The following is a 17,505-nucleotide window of genomic DNA, read 5'->3' as shown; positions in this document are numbered from 1 at the left end:
AAGGTAATGGGAAGACACACAAAACACAAGTAAATTTAACAATTAAATTTTAATTACGTTAGAAAAGCAAAACATGAATAAAATTGGACATAAAAATTGTAACATAAATCAATCAATCAAAATAATAAGAATAATCACTGGCAAATGAAAAGTTACGTTAATACAAGTGAGTAATAGTAAATATATTAGTGCAGGAATATTGGCTTCAAGCTGCCACCTCCCTTAGTACACAGTAAGCCAAGGCTTAGTCTACCAATGAGACGTGTTAACTTGTGGAAAGCACGATATATTCTGTCTCCTCAGGTCGCGGTGGCTCAGACATCAGCTCGTGTGGCGGGTGGAGGAGCAGGTGCGACGGGCGCCAGCCAATCAGCGAGAGCCAGGCGATGGACAAGCAGTTTGCAGGTTTGAGTGGCGGAGGTGGAGCAGGTGTCCCGGTGTTGGATACGTTTTGCTCTGGGGCAAAACTTGTTGTTGTACTTGTTGGATATATCTTCTATATTAGGTGTTTGTGAGACGTAGTTTGGAGGGAAGAGCAGGCTCAATCTCTCTTGAAAGAGATTATTGTCACAATATATATATATATATATATATATATATATATATATATATATATATATATATATATATATATATATATATATATATATTATTCAAAAGCTCTCTTTGCAATTCTCCTGTTTCGAAATATTTTACTCCATTGGACTTGTGTGTATCTCTTCTCCCTCTCTCTCTCTCTCTCCCTCTCTCTCTTCCTCTTTATCGTGCTACCTCCTACACAGCCTCCCACAATGCGTTCATCAACCCCCCCCCCCTAATCCCCCGCTACTTAAAAAATTCCCCGCCTGTCATTAAAAATAATAAAAATAAAAATACCTCAATAAAAATTAATCTGTCATTAATAAAAAAAAGAAGTGTGTCTGCAAATGCACACACACACACACAATGCTCGCTACTGTCATGTTAGGGACTTTAATCAAGGGGCCTCGTAGCCTGGTGGATAGCGCGCAGGACTATTCTGTGGCGCGGGTTCGATTCCCGCACGAGGCAGAAACAAATGGGCAAAGTTTCTTTCACCCTGAATGCCCCTGTTACCTAGCAGTAAATAGGTACCTGGGTGTTAGTCAGCTGTCACGGGCTGCTTCCTGGGGGTGGAGGCCTGGTCGAGGACCGGGCCGCGGGGACACTAAAACCCCGAAATCATCTCAAGAAGAAGAAGATACTATAGTTTGGTCTTCTAATATATTTTTTTCTTCTACTCTTCTCAGACAATGAGAGCCGATTCTTGTTGAATCGGCTCTGATAACCAGCGTGATAACCAGCGTGTTATCATGATCGTTACTCCTGGCTTTTTGTTATCAGTAGCTGAATCTGCAACAGCAACAACTCTCTTCTATCACACGGCTTGATAACGGTCCTGGACGGACCGAAACGTCGTCGTCTCGGACCTCATCTACTTATGTGTGGTTTGGTCATTATATTTTCGCCCACCTTATGAGGACTCTTCGTCTGCATGTCCATCATTATTGGACTGCAACTACAATGCCAAGGATTATTGGGATTGCAGCTGTGATACCCTTGGTTGATGGATTACAACTGTGATGCCCAGGATTATTGATGGATTGTGACGGTAATGTCCAGGATTATTGATGGATTGTGACGGTAATGTCCAGGATTATTGATGGATTGCAATTGTGATGTCCAGGATATTGACGGATGCGTCTCTGATGCCCTGAATTGCCGTGAAGCCAAGCCGATGGCCCGCTAGTCTGAGACAGGTTGTGTTCCTGTGTACCTACAGACTGTTGTCTTAACATGCTCAACATAAGCTGCTCCTCCTCCATGCTCTAGGACGAGTCACAATATGATGCTCCATGCTCTGTAATAATATGCTCGTCCATGACCAACGCTCCGAACACTATAACATAACTTCACAATATATTACATTCAGCTAATTCCTTGTCATTTAGATTTTCTTCGTCATCGTCAAAAATCACGTTAGAACGACAACTTTGAAATACTTTGAAATCGTATTTGTGTTGTTGTTAGTGTCCAGTTTTCCTTGGAATACGACCCGCCAATTGATTTTCAACCAGGTACCCAATTACTGCTGGGTGAACAGGGGCGAGCAGTTAAAAGATGGCCACAGCCTTGTCAATCTGCCCGAGCTAGGACTCGAACCCTGATCAAATAATGTTTCTATTTTTGTTGAACTTATTCTCTATGCATACACGTGGGCTTATATGTATACATGCATGCATATATGAATGCGTAAACATGTATGAATTGAAGCATGATGTGATTAGGATTCAGGTTCAAAATCCCATACCTGGGATTTAGAGGTTTGAGTGAAACTTGCTGGGATACGAAAATGCTTCGTTCGTCTGTACATAAAAACACAATTCACTACAGAACTATTTCACTATACTGGATGCCGTAAACATAAAGCGAGCCAGAGCCCGGAGCTTCACACACACACACACACACACACACGCACACGCACACACACACGCACGCACGCACACGATGTGTTCTATCGCTAAATGCATTGATGCAGTGCAAAGTAAACTATGAAATCACGAATAGCGATATTATGCAACGGTCAATGGGGGGTGATGAACCCCCCCCCCCTCCTCCCTCAGAGGGGGGGGAGGAGGGGTGATGGAGGTGGTAGATTTCCGTGAGGGGGGGGGGAGAATGATGGTAGAACCATTAGGCCGGCACTTCTGTCCTGTGATTGGGTACGCTGAATATCCTCCCCGGAAACTTCTCAGAATCGCCTAACTTTGCAGTATACAAGGTAATGTAATTATCACGAGAAAGACCCAAAGCTAAGCTAAGGGGTAAGAGAACAATGGGGTTGCAATGGGAGAAAGAAACTAAGGACTAGGTCACAACTACTTGGATCATACGGGAATCGAACGCCGACCCTGCAAGAATTGAAGCAGTCGCTGTACCAACCAGTACAAATGGTTGGGAAATAATCAATAAAATTATTAACTACAACAACAAATTTATATAACTATAAATTGTTAAATATACCTAGAATATAATTATCACGTATACCATGTAAATGCATTTAAGCACAAAATTCTGGTCAAAATCTATATAAGTTTCAATTGAGCAAATATATAATCAATATAAAATATTTTCCAAAGGGAAAAGCAGGCAAATTAATCTATATATTATAAAAGAACACTGATGAAACGTCACCAATAAGACTTTCATAGGAATATTTTAATGCACAGATGGAAAGATGGAATAAAAAAATATATATATATAATATTATATATATATATATATATATATATATATATATATATATATATATATATATATATATATATATATATATATATGGCCCAAACTTAAGCTAATTTATATACCAAATAATATAAAAAAATTTAATAAGTGACTCTAGATTCCCTTTCCACTTAAATGGTTATCGCCTAGCTTCAGAATTTTTATTTATATTTTACTATGGTCTCTAAAGGATCAAAGAATGGCTCTTTGATATCGATAAAGAATGTTGATAAAGAAATGAATAATAACAATACATGACGAAGGAGAAGAGAGAAACGGTGTAGAGGAGAAAGCGCTTAACAAACACGTCTTCCTTCCTGCAACACTGTGTCTGGTCTGCCAGCTGGTCAGTGCAACACCAAGCTAATGTGTCCAACCACTTGGGCTGGTCGGTAGAGCGCCGGTCTCGCTTCATGCAGGTCGGCGTTCAATCCCCGACCGTCCACAAGTGGTTGGGGCACCATACCTTTCCCCCCCTCGTCCCGTCCCAAATCCTTATCCTGACCCCTTCCAAGTGTTATATAGTCGTAATGGCTTGGTGCTTTCTCCTTATAGTTTCTTTCCTTCCTTCGAAGCTAATATAGTGTTCCACTTTATACCCGTTTCTTCGGGAACCTTCACTGCTTTATGTATGGCATGAGACGAAAGATTAATCCAAACACCATCTGCAGTGTATCTTGAGATGATTTCGGGGCTTTAGTGTCCCCGCGGCCCGGTCCTCGACCAGGCCTCCACCCACAGGAAGCAGCCCGTGACAGCTGACTAACACCCAGGTAATTATTTTACTGCTAGATAACAGGGGCATAGGATGAAAGAAATTCTGCCCATTGTTTCTCGCCGGCGCCTGGAATCGAACCCAGGACCACAGGATCACAAGTCCCGCGTGCTGTCCGCTCGGACGACCGGCTCCCTTGTATAATGCATCAGCAAGATTGAACTACAATTATAAGACAGAGGAGGACACCTATTTGTAGTGCGTAGAAACATCCTCAGAGAGAAGGGGGTTATGCGGTCACGTATCCTTACCTGACCGCATAACCCTAACGAGCCGACCTAACGATCTAACTGTTGCCCTAACGAGCCGACCATTAACCTTAACACACCCGTCACAGCAGAGAGAGATTCCTTGACCTCTACACATATAGAATATAAACATCAAGAGACACTAATCACAATATAATTAAAGTACCCGAATTAACATACGCAAATAAAGTAATATGACCAAGCGGAAACATTATTATCTTTGATCTGATAACAACACAAAACATAGGAAAATGAAGTTAATTACTCACCATAAACTTTCCTCCGCCATATCCGTGTCCCTGTAGTTAACTCGTCCAATGAACAACCAAGCTACATTTAAGCCTCTAGCACCATAAGGAATGATAATTAACGAGCCAAAACACAAGATGAAACGAATTAAGAGCCTTTTTTAATATACTGCTTCTCAGCCCCACGCTTACAAAGGCGAAATTAAAAGTCTGAATCTTCTACTGATCTGTTCCCCCTGTTATCTGAATTGTATCTCACTCTCCAACTTCGTCTTGATGCTCATTATCATATTCCCAGCCATGATATATATATATATATATATATATATATATATATATATATATATATATATATATATATATATATATATATATATATATATATATATATATATATATATATATATGCAATTGACGATCACAAAACACTGATCATTTTATGCGGAAAATCCACAGAGAAATATGAAATGAGGTGAACGTTTCGGCTTGTTAAAGCCTTTGTCAACATATAACTAGCTAAGTTATACCTGTTTTTGGTTATTTACACCTGACCAACCCTAGGGATGGGTTGGTCAGGTGTCGGCCTATATATCCTCCCCCTTCTCCCTTCTCCTTAGTCAGTCTGGTGTTGACAAAGGCTTTAACAAGCCGAAACGTTCACCTCATTTCATATTTCTCTGTGGATTTTCCGCATATATATATATATATATATATATATATATATATATATATATATATATATATATATATATATATATATATATATATATATATATATCCTTCTCCCTTGAAGATTTTGAACTAGGCCATGATGTTCTACACATATTTTGTATACTTGATTTAAAGTTCTTTTTTATAACTTCTAGTTCTGTCTTACCTTACAGCGAGGAAGCAGCCATCACAGAACATACATGACATACCTGGAGGGGAAGAAGACGTTTCGTCAATAACATGTATACATAAGTATTCATGGGCTACAAGACATAATCAACCACATTGTTCTTGATTGGGTGGAATTTATGATTGATGGTTTAAATGGCATTTAAATGATTTGCAGTCAGCGTTTGACTGATAGTGATTCATAGATTCGTAAATCGACTGGTTTGGTGATCGAGAAATTGGTTCACTAATCAATGGATTGATTGATATACAATCCATCAATCCCGTAAGAAGTTGATATATACCTGCCATCTTCACTCAGTTATTCAATCATTCACTTCCTGTATCTCAGCTGATATATATCGTACCCTTATCCTTGGTAGCGAAGGTATCTATGGTTGTTAATCAACTGGTTAATTGCCATTAAGGCTTTTGCTTTCACCTCGGGCAACTCGAATTACTTTACACATAAAGTAATCACAAGAAAGCACCAAATTAACTTGTCAGGCCATTAGGCGTCACATAGCGATAAATATACCTTTTGCAATGTAATTTACCTTAGCACAATGAGGTAGATATGATGTTCTGTAGAAGCGTTCTCATTTTCCAATTACTAGTTTAGCCTAAAAGTAATACTGAATATTGTTACAGACCCTCAGCAGTGGTTTGTAGAATTAACGTATTCGTATCGTGTTTTTTGACCACCACGAATCAACAAATATAATTATATTTACTTGCACAATGTGTTTTCACACTAAATATTTTTGGTTTACTTACCTGCAAACACGGTCAGCATTCCTCGATATCTTATCAGTATCTTATTTTCTTATCAGTTCCATTTATATTACGGATAAATGATACAATTATTTAATAATCTTAAATACCGTATAACATACAAGACAACTAAAGCCGCGTGTTATTAATGCAAAGAATATTTTAAACGAAAAACAAAGGATAATCAGCTACGTGTATTCGCGTCACTGAAGCCAATGGACAATCCCTCGCATGAAGTGATTCCCCGCCAAACACACACCGAAACTACGACGTTGGTACAACGTTCGAACAAGTTTTAACACCTCCTAACCAGTTATAACAATCAATATAGCAAGTTGTAACAACGTTCTAATACGTCATAAAACACGTTAAGCCAAGATGTAACAACTTGATTACAAGTTGTAACAAGCGGAAAATAGAAACAGTTACAGGTTTGTGTTTCCAGGAACAAACTGGACGATCTTCAATGTGTATACACGAGAGCTCTTTACACAGGACTACAGGAGATCTCCTGTAGTCCTGTGTAGAGACCTCTCCTGTATACACATTGAAGATCGTCCAGTTTGTTCCTACGTAATTTATATTTAGAACAATGAACGAATGAGTTTAAATTGTTAAGACTTAAGCGACTAGGAAATTAGGATATTTATATACACACAGAAATCACAATAACGTGATATAATATATAAATATATATAAATTTGATATATCTAGATATTTATATAGTTAGGAATTTAGGTGATAGTTTTGTTAGTGTTCACGACACCAAAAGTTCTCATTTAGAGAGTTTCTGCTGCATTTTCTGGCGAGTTTGTTTTAAAAAAAACTTTCTGAAGTTCCGTCTTATTGGTGAGGCTTTTAAATTTGTGTGTTTATTCTCTCTGTTATCACTGTGATTAATCTCATATATCACTGTAACCGATAATCTCATGTATCACTGTAACCGATAATCTCATGTATCACAGTAACCGATAATCTCATGTATCACAGTAACCGATAATCTCATGTATCACTGTAACCGATAATCTCATGTATCACTGTAACCGATAATCTCATGTATCACAGTAACCGATAATCTCATCGGTTTCCTGCCTACGCTGGCCGGCAGCGTCACCGACGCCAATAACCCCCGACGCCAAAAACAGACGCCGACGCCATTAACCGCCAACATTAGGCCTACAAACGTAAACCCGCCTGTCAGTCAACACAACATCGTCCGCGACAATAATTAAATCTCCCCTCTAGCCCCACAACCCCCGCCCCAACCCCCTATATTCATTAATCTCTCTCCACTACACCCCCTCTCCCCCTCCCACCTTGCGTTGCTTCCAGGTATATGAGGTATACTTGCCCCTCAAGGTATGTTTACGGGCTCACCATAGCCCGTGCTACATGGAAAACTCGTTCTGAGTAGCTAAATCTAAAACAACTAACAACAACCTCAAGGTAACGATCGAACAGAGATGGTAACCACACGTGACTCTTCGTTAGTCATCTCAAGTCATCCAATTCTCCCCTTTCAACGGTTCAATCCCACCTCAACCCTCCCTATACCGACCTGCCTACATTCCTACCTATCTCCCTCTTCAATTTAGATTAATTACTTTGCATGGCGGAGAATTCGAAGTTTCGAAGAGAGACTGGACAGTCTCTAGTTTGGACAGATAGACAGACGGTTTGGTTTGGGTCCTGAGGTCATGTAGGACCAGAGAGCGCTATGCCGTCCGGTTTGACAAATTTTTCGGGAGCAGTCGAAAATGAAACCCAAACTCGAGAGATTAGAGGACTGTGTTATCAGCAGCGCCAGTGACAATGTTGATGATGTTACATATATAATTTCCTTCAACTTTCCTCAACACCCGCAGAGCGATGAAAAACATCCACAGAGCGGTGAAAAACACCCGCAGAACAGTCAAAAAACACCCGCAGAGCGGTGACAAACACCCGCAGAGCGGTGAAAAACACCCGCAGAACGGTGAAAAACACCCGCAGAGCCATGAAAAACACCCGCAGAGCGGTGACAAACACCCGCAGAACGGTGAAAAACACCCGCAGAGCCATGAAAAACACCCGCAGAGCCATGAAAAACACCCGCAGAGCCATGAAAAACACCCGCAGAGCCATGAAAAACACCCGCAGAGCGGTGAAAAAACACCCGCAGAGCGATGATGGTCTGATGATAAGACCGTGGTACCAACACCTGCCCATCTTCCCTCTCTACTAATATCATCCAATCCCAGATCTTCTTTTTGTTTATACTACGATACAATCTCTCATCTCCACGACACACTCAGCATCCTCATCTCTCACCTAATGGTATTGTCGTTTGGCTCGCATCCACCCCGAAGTGGTAATCGCTGACTTTGTATCATCCCGCGGATATCCTAACTGCGAAATCCTTTCTCCACGTGCATTTGGAGTTCGCTATCATCACCGAATGACACTTTATCTCTTCCGTTATCTTCTCCTTGCGTGTTGCCTCTCTGTTGATCACATTAAATACACTTATTGTATGCAAGAATATTGAAAACTTATTTTGCAATGTCAACTGATTGCATAGATCAAGCCATAACAGCCTGCCTGAAAAATATGTTACCCAACCCACGTATAATTGTGGGAAATTGTGGTGAAGTTTTGGTCATAATCGGGATTTGATTCGTGTCAGGACGGACCGAAACATCGTCCCTCTTATTCCTTCCGAGTGGGAGCTCGATATCTTTTTAACTCCCACACTCTCACAATAAATCCCACACTCACCCACAGCCACAGACTCGCTCCCACAGTAGGCTGAGGGCGAGGAACTCGACCCCACACTCCCACAAGCAGCAATGTGGTGGAGCAGATTTAATACACAGTTTCAAATGTAGATATGATAAGAGCCCAGTAGGCTCAGGAATCTGTACAACAGTTGATTGACAGTTGAGAGGCGGGGACCAAAGAGCCAGAGCTCAACCCCCACAGGCACAACTAGGTGAGAACACACACACACCTCGCACAAAGGCACTATGCACGAAGAGGGCCTCACGGCTGAGTGGATAACGCCTGAGGGTCGTAGTCCTAATGGCCCCGGGTTCGATTCCCGGCAGAGGCAGAAACAAATGGCAGAGTTTCTTTCACCCTCGATGCACCATGTAGGGGGCGTCACGGCTGAGTGGACAGCGTTCTGGTTTCGAAGGGCCCGGGTTTGATCCCCGGCGGAGGCGGAAACAAATGGGCAGAGTTCCTTTCACCTTGATACACCTGTTCAACTAGCAGTAAATAGGTACCTGGGATTTAGACAGCTGTTACGAGCTGCTTCCTAGGGGATGTGGTGCGTGTGTTAGAGAAAAATATATATAGCAGACATAAAAGAGGAACAATAATAATAAATTGGTTAGAAAGGCGGGGTCCAAGAGCTAATAGCTCGATTCTGCAGATACAAATAGTAAATACAAATAATAAACACACACACGAACACACACACAGACATCTCACACACACACACACACACACACACACACACACACACACACACACACACACACACACACACACACACACCCACCCACACACACACACACACCCACACACACTCAAACACCCACCCACACACACACACACACACACACATGTATACATACATATTGAATATCTCCCTCAACCAATTTATTCACCAACATTTTGGATTACAAATTATTGCCCAAAATGTGGACCTAATTGCTCGTACGCCGGTCACTAGATTCACATTTTAATAATAACGATTAATTACCCAGTGGATCAAGCGCACATTACCGTTGCCTACATTTCATAACGAATGTTAAAATTGATAAAAAAATGTCCAAACATTCAGTTAATTACATTTGCTTCAACATGTAACGTTCAATCCTCATAACCAAAAAAAAAACCATTGTATTACAGGTTGTTTCAATATTCGTCCTTCAGTACTGGTAAAAGAAGTCATTGTCGTGATCATTAGTGATTCAGTAATTATGCAATAATTGTAATTAGCGAATCTTAATTACCATCTCCGTTTGCGATCTTGCGATTACAATTACGTCTCAATTATTTTATATTATCATATGTTGAGAATACAATAAATTGTAATTTTAAATTATAAATTTATTTTTAGAATTAATTTTTTTTATTTTTTCAGTATGTAAGGTCGTCGTTGTTTTGTTCCTCCACACATCTGCTGTCTCCTTCCACCCACTTGCTGTCTATTCCACCCACTTGCTGTCTATTCCACCCACTTGCTGTCTATTCCACCCACTTGCTGTCTATTCCACCCATTTGCTGTCTATTCCACCCACTTGCTGTCTATTCCACCCACTTGCTGTCTATTCCACCCACCTGCTGTCTATTCCACCCATTTGCTGTCTATTCCACCCACTTGCTGTCTATTCCACCCACTTGCTGTCTATTCCACCCACCTGCTGTCTATTCCACCCACTTGCTATCTATTCCACCCACTTGCTGTCTATTCCACCCACTTGCTGTCTATTCCACCCACTTGCTGTCTATTCCACCCACCTGCTGTCTATTCCACCCACTTTGCTGTCTATTCCACCCACTTGCTGTCTATTCCACCCACTTGCTGTCTATTCCACCCACTTGCTGTCTCCTCCACCCACCTGCTGTCTCCTCCACCCACCTGCTGCCTATTCCACCCACCTGCTGTCTCCTCCACCCACCTGCTGTCTCCTCCACCCACCTGCTGTCTCCTCCACCCACCTGCTGTCTCCTCCACCCACCTGCTGTCTCCTCCACCCATCTGCTGTCTATTCCACCCTGTCACTGCCTTCCCTTCTCTCTCTGGAGAACCAATCGACACAGCCTTAATTACCATCAACCTTGGATCCCTTCTGACCCGTATAGCTGTCTAATGATGTCTTCCTCTGCTCTCTACTTTAATATTCAGAGTAATATTACATGTGTCTGCAGAATCGAGCTCTTGGACTCCGCCTTTCTAACCAATCTACTTTTCTTTTATTATATCTACTACATATGTTTATCTCTAACACACGCACACACATTCCCCAGGAAGCAGCCTGTAGCAGCTGTCTAACTCCCAGGTACCTATTTACTGCTAGGTGAACAGATGCATCAGGGTGAAAGAAACTCTGCCCATTTGTTTCCGCCTCCGCCGGGGATCAGCCCGGGAACCCAGAACGCTGTCCACTCAGCCGTGACGCCCCCTTACATGTACTCCCCTAGTTGTATTTGCGGGGGTTGAGCTCTGGCTCTTTGGTCCCGCCTCTCAACCATCAATCAACTGATGTACAGATTCTTCAGGTGAAGGTGTGTGTGTGTGTGTGTGTGTGTGTGTGTGTGTGTGTGTGTGTGTGTTCACCTTGCAGGATCGAGCTAGGTTCTTAGCTCTGCCTTCCGAACGCTCTGAGGATAATGCACTCACTCTTTTTCTCACGCTTTTATCATATGTACATTCAAACTTTTGAATCGAATTAGTTTCAACAACTTCGGCGTCTAACCTATTCCATTTATTGACATCACTGACACTGAAAAAGTATTTCTTTCGTCTATGGTTCAAATGCGTCTCTAGTTCCCATCTATGTCCCTTCGTTCTGCTGGTCCAAGCATTGAACAATAATTCTTCGTCTACTTTAGTCAATTTCCCTTAGAATTTTGTATGTTGTTATCATGTCCGTCCTCTATCTCTCCTTTCCTTCTATGTAGTAAAGTCCAGTTCTTTCAGTCTTTCCTCATATCACAGTTTCTTCAGCTAAGGAACGAGACTCGTTGCATATCTTAAGAGAATGTTCTAGTTTCTCCTTATCCTTCAGGTAAGGGTGTCCAATCACTTGGGGTGGACGGTAGAGCGACGGTCTCGCTTCATGCAGGTCGGCGTTCAATTCCCGACCGTACAAGTGGATGGGCACCATCCTTTCCCGCCCGTCCCATCCCAAATCCTTATCCTGATCCCTTCCAAGTGCTATATAGTCGTAATGGCTAGGCGCTTTCCCCCCTGATAGTTCCCCTTACCTTCAGGTGAGGGGTCCCGGCTTCGTGTATGTATGTCCCAGTATGTCCCAGTATGTCCCAGTATGTCCCAGTATGATCTGTGTGCTGACCCAGAGACTCTGACCTACGAGCTTGGACAGACAGACATTTTCTCTTACAGATTACTTGACACATCACCCAGCAATGTACAGTTAACTCCTTCCTCTAATTTTTTAAAACAGTTTCAGACCCCCCACACACACACACGTAACTTCTGGCTTGTAACAACGTTATTCCCTTGTTACGAACGTGTAACGACGTAACGTTGCGTGATGTCACCATAACAACTTTCACTATTTTCAAGGTCCTTCTCGACCTGGACACCATAACTTTTCTGGCTGTCACCATCAACCTTTATAGTTGCATCCGTATTTATTTTCTCCCTGCCTTCATCACCATCTTTGCTACACGCTGTCTGCCATGAGCCTCGTTCACTGTTTTCTGTTTTTTGTACATGACAGGGAACTGTCTGTTTTCTGTTTATCATCAGCCGTTTTCTCTCTCCCTGTTTTATGTTTACAATCACCAGCATTTTTACTCTGTCTGACTGAGTCGTTTAGGACGCGATGCTTTAATCGTCTATCCAGGATTATCATCACGTTCTTCGCACTCTGTTGGAGCTTCTCTTGCATCTCCTCTGTTGTTGCTAGCATCATTCTCTTCCCTATGTTCCTTCCCCTAATCTCTCTCTCTCTCTCTCTCTCTCTCTCTCTCTCTCTCTCTCTCTCTCTCTCTCTCTCTCTCTCTCTCTCTCTCCCTCTCTCAACAACATTTCCTCTACCCTTACATAATACCTGCAACATATATATCTTTCCAAACCCAATCATTTCTACCGTTACAGCATCCCTTCCAGTATCCTTATCCCAATCCACTTTCCCATTCTCCAATCCTAACCACCAGCACAGAACTCCCCAACCAACACTCAATTCCCCAATCCTGGACTCATCACCACTACACCTCTCACTCTCTCCCAACTGTCTGAAGCTTTCAATTGATCAAACTCACATGGCAACAACCCCAGCCCATATCAAGCACACTCTCCTCCTCCTCCTCCTGTCTGTCTCTCTCCCTCTCTCTCTCTTTCTCTTTTCTATTTTCAGATCTTTCGTGGTTTTTTTTTGTTAGGTCGGTGTTTCCCTCTCGTCTTCCTACGTCCCCTCGGCTTTTGAAATATTCAAGCGAGCTCCAGGTCTTCTGACTGCTTTCTATAACATCCTTCTGCACACTTTCTCTCGCTCTCTCTCTGTCTCTCTCTCTCTCTCCCTCTCTCTCATTTTTATTCTGAGCAATCTTAAATATAAACGGGTTGATTTTCTTCCCGTGTGGTATTGCCGAATTGTGTTGCTAGGGAAGGAGGGTATGGTGCAATGGTGTGTCATTGTTGCTAGGGAGAGAGGGAGGGTATGGTGCTACGTACGTCGCATTATACAATATAATGTATTGTGCTGGAGGATGTCGTGATGTAGTGTGGAAGTGAAATGTACTGAAGGTTGTATGGCGCATTGCACAGTGTGGTGTGTTGATCAGTTCCGTGTGATGATCAATTCGATGAGATGATCAATTCGGTGTGTTGTGCAGTATAGAATTGATAGGGGTAGATAAAGACAGACACTTTTCAACACGGGTGATACACACACAAGGGAACACAGGTGGAAACTGAGTACCCAAATGAGCCACAGAGCAATTATCAGGAAACAAGCAAGCAGAAACCCCTATACAAAGTGGTGAAGGCAGACTTCATACAGTGCTTGCTGCACACACACACACACACACACACACACACACACACACACACACACACACACACACACACACACACACACACACCCACACACACACCCACCCATCGCCTTGAGCACAGGATAACCAAACACGGTGCGCTATCAGTCGCAGTTGTAGTGCCAACTTCACCAAGAGAGGGAGCGGCGGTGTGGTACTCCGTGCTCCCTCCGGCTTTCATAAGCAGCTTGATCAAATATACACCCGTTCCTCCCCCAGGATCACCTCCGTCAAGGGGGGACAAGCTTGATAGGAGAGCCAGAGAAAGTGCGTGTGTGTGTGCACGTGCGTGTGTGCGCGTGTGTGTGTGTGTGTAGGAGCAATGTCAAGTCTAAACTTACTGCAAAATGATCCATATCCTCCCTGAAAAGCAATGCTAAGACACAATGAAAAATATCAAAGATGGTAAACCCAAATCCCCAAAGGAATATCTGGCCAAGGTAAACTCGTCTCCAAAGCTATAGCTGGCGAAGGTATACTTGTCCCCAAAGCATTATTTAACCAAAGTAAACTCATCCTTAAAACATATCTAGCCATGGTAAACACGTTCCCAAACCAATATCTAACCAAAGTAAACTCGTCCTCAGTGGAATATCTAACCAAGGTAAACTCTAACCAAGGTAAAGGGTTTACCATAATTTAGAGAGCAAAAACTTCATCCCTTTCATGCAATACATCATTTTTCTAACCGTGCTCGAAATGCAAAATGAATTCCTCAATATTGTGATTTGTCTGTGAGAAAAAAATCTTCGAAGCAGAACGGAGATATCGAACCTGTCTCCTTAGCCCCGGTCGCGTGCCTTAACCCCGTTAGAGCCACGAGAAAAAAAAAATAATTCCTCCTATACAAACAAATATCATTTAATATCTAGGAATAAATAAAAAACTGAATGAATGATAAAGAAATGTCCAAAAGTGTACCAATTCTCATTTTTTTTTCTGTAATCTTCACTACAGTATCTTATCGTGAGATCATCTTATCTTGAGATGATTTCGGGGCTTTAGTGTCCCCTCGGCCCGGTCTTCGACCAGGCCTCCACCCCCAGAAAGCAGCCCGTCACAGCTGACTAACACCCGAGGTACCTATTTTACTGCTAGGTAACAGGGGCATAGGGTGAAAAAAACTCTGCCCATTGTTTCTCGCCGGCACCTGGGATCGAACCCAAGATCACAGGATCACAAGTCCAGCGTGCTGTCCGCTCGGCCGACCGGCTCCCCATCCTGGGGGGGGGGGGGGGGGAATGTCAGTCTTTTGGACTAGGGAGACTTCCCTAAGCACAACAGACTTTCTTTCCCTGAAAGCAGAAAGTCTGAGAGATCAAGTCCCGGCGGCAAAGTCAGGATAAGAACAGCCAAGAGATTTCAAGAACAGCTCCCGTTTAGCTACAAGAGCACTTACAAAGTTCTTGCAGCTAACAGCTAAGCCATTTGTGTGTGGATTATGCAAATGAACATGCTGCTAATTCTTGTTTTTCAACGAGGTAAAGTAAGGTAAGTTTTATTAAACACGCGCAAACACCTACTTTTATAATTTGCACGATGGGAGCACGTATGATCAGGGCTGTCTTGAGGGGGGGGGGGAGGGGGTCAATATGTATCCTTAGATCTGCCTTGAGTGGGAGATATGTATCCTTAGATCTGCCTTGAGTGGGAGATATGTATCCTTAGATCTGCCTTGAGTGGGAGATATGTATCCTTAGATCTGCCTTGAGTGGGAGATATGTATCCTTAGATCTGCCTTGAGTGGGAGAAGGTCATTATGTATCACCAAAGCCTACCAGCAAGGGTGAAAGTCACCCTATATCACCAAAGCCTACTAGCAAGGGTGATAGTCACCCTATATCACCAAGCCTACCAGCAAGGGTGAAAGTCACCCTATATCACCAAAGCCTACCAGCAAGGGTGAAAGTCACCCTATATCACCAAAGCCTACCAGCAAGGGTGATAGTCACCCTATATCACCACCGCCTGGCTGAGTATCGTGCCATTCATGTCCCACAACCAGGGCTCCAACAGCTAAATTAGCTACCAACCTAAAAATAGACCTTTGTTAAATATTTTATGTGAAGGAGTGTCCAACCCCCAAAAGAACAATGGCTTCAGTCTCAGGGGCTTTCCCTCGCAGTATTAATACCTGTCAAATCCCTAAAGAGGGCCTCTGGAGTGCCTGTCAAGCCCCTATATAGAGGGCCTCTGGAGTGCCTGTCAAGCCCCCATACAGAGGGCCTCTGGAGTGCCTGTCAAGTCCCCATACAGAGGTCCCTGGAGTGCCTGTCAAGTCCCCATACAGAGGTCCCTGGAGTGCCTGTCAAGCTCCCATACAGAGGGCCTCTGGAGTGCCTGTCAAGCTACAATACAGAGGCCCCTGGAGTGCTTGTCAAGTCCCAACACTGCCCTTGGGGTGTCTGCCAAGGCCCCAGGAAAGGCCCTGGAATGCTTGCCAAGCCCCCAACAGAGGCTCTGGAGTGCCTGTCAAGCTCTTACAGAGCTCCTAGAGTGCCTGTCAAGTCCTAATAAAGGCCCCTGCAGCGCCTGTCAAGCCACTATTGAGGCTCTAGGATATCTGTCAAATCGCTACGGGTACTTTAGAATGCCCGACAAGTCCATCTAGAGGCTCTTCAGCATAATATAGTGGCAATTCAAAGATTATGAGAACCACGGCGATAGTAACCATTCAACTATATAAAACAAACTAGTTTAAACCTTATAATAAACGTAAAAAAAAGTTAATTGAGACGATCACTAATTTGGAATTATAACTTAGTATATAACGCCACACCTGGTAGGCTTATATCGTCTGACAAATTCGAAGAAATTATTACCAAAATATTTAATAACAAAAATACAACTCGTTAAGCGAGACACTTTTCGGATATTTCGTCGATTTCAGTGACGTTTTCGATAGCCAGTAGGAACAGTATCAGTGACGTTTACGATAGCCAGTAGGAACAGTATCAGTGACGTTTACGATAGGCAGTAGGAACAGTATCAGTGACGTTTACGATAGCCAGTAGGAACAGTATCAGTGACATTTACGATAACCAGTAGGAACAGTATCAGTGACGTTTACGATAGCCAGTAGGAACAGTATCAGTGACGTTTACGATACGTCAGGGTGGCAGAGAGCTGCTAAGCAGAGCAGCAGAGAGCTGTTAAGCAGGGCAGCAGAGGGCTGCTAAGCAGGGCAGCAGAGAGCTGCTAAGCAGGGCAGCAGAGAGCTTCTAAGCAGGGCAGCAGAGAGCTGCTAAGCAGAGCAGCAGAGAGCTGTTAAGCAGGGCAGCAGAGAGCTGCTAAGCAGAGCAGCAGAGAGCTGTAAAGCAGGGCAGCAGAGGGCTGCTAAGCAGGGCAGCAGAGAGCTGTTAAGCAGGGCAGCAGAGGGCTGCTAAGCAGGGCAGCAGAGAGCTGCTAAGCAGGGCAGCAGAGAGCTTCTAAGCAGGGCAGCAGAGAGCTGTTAAGCAGGGCAGCAAAGGGCTGCTAAGCAGGGCAGCAGAGAGCTGCTAAG

The sequence above is a fragment of the Procambarus clarkii genome, chromosome 48 (assembly GCF_040958095.1).
Source record: "Procambarus clarkii isolate CNS0578487 chromosome 48, FALCON_Pclarkii_2.0, whole genome shotgun sequence".
In the NCBI taxonomy this organism is placed as follows: Eukaryota; Metazoa; Arthropoda; class Malacostraca; order Decapoda; family Cambaridae; genus Procambarus; species Procambarus clarkii.
Note: the sequence above shows the minus strand (reverse complement) of the source record.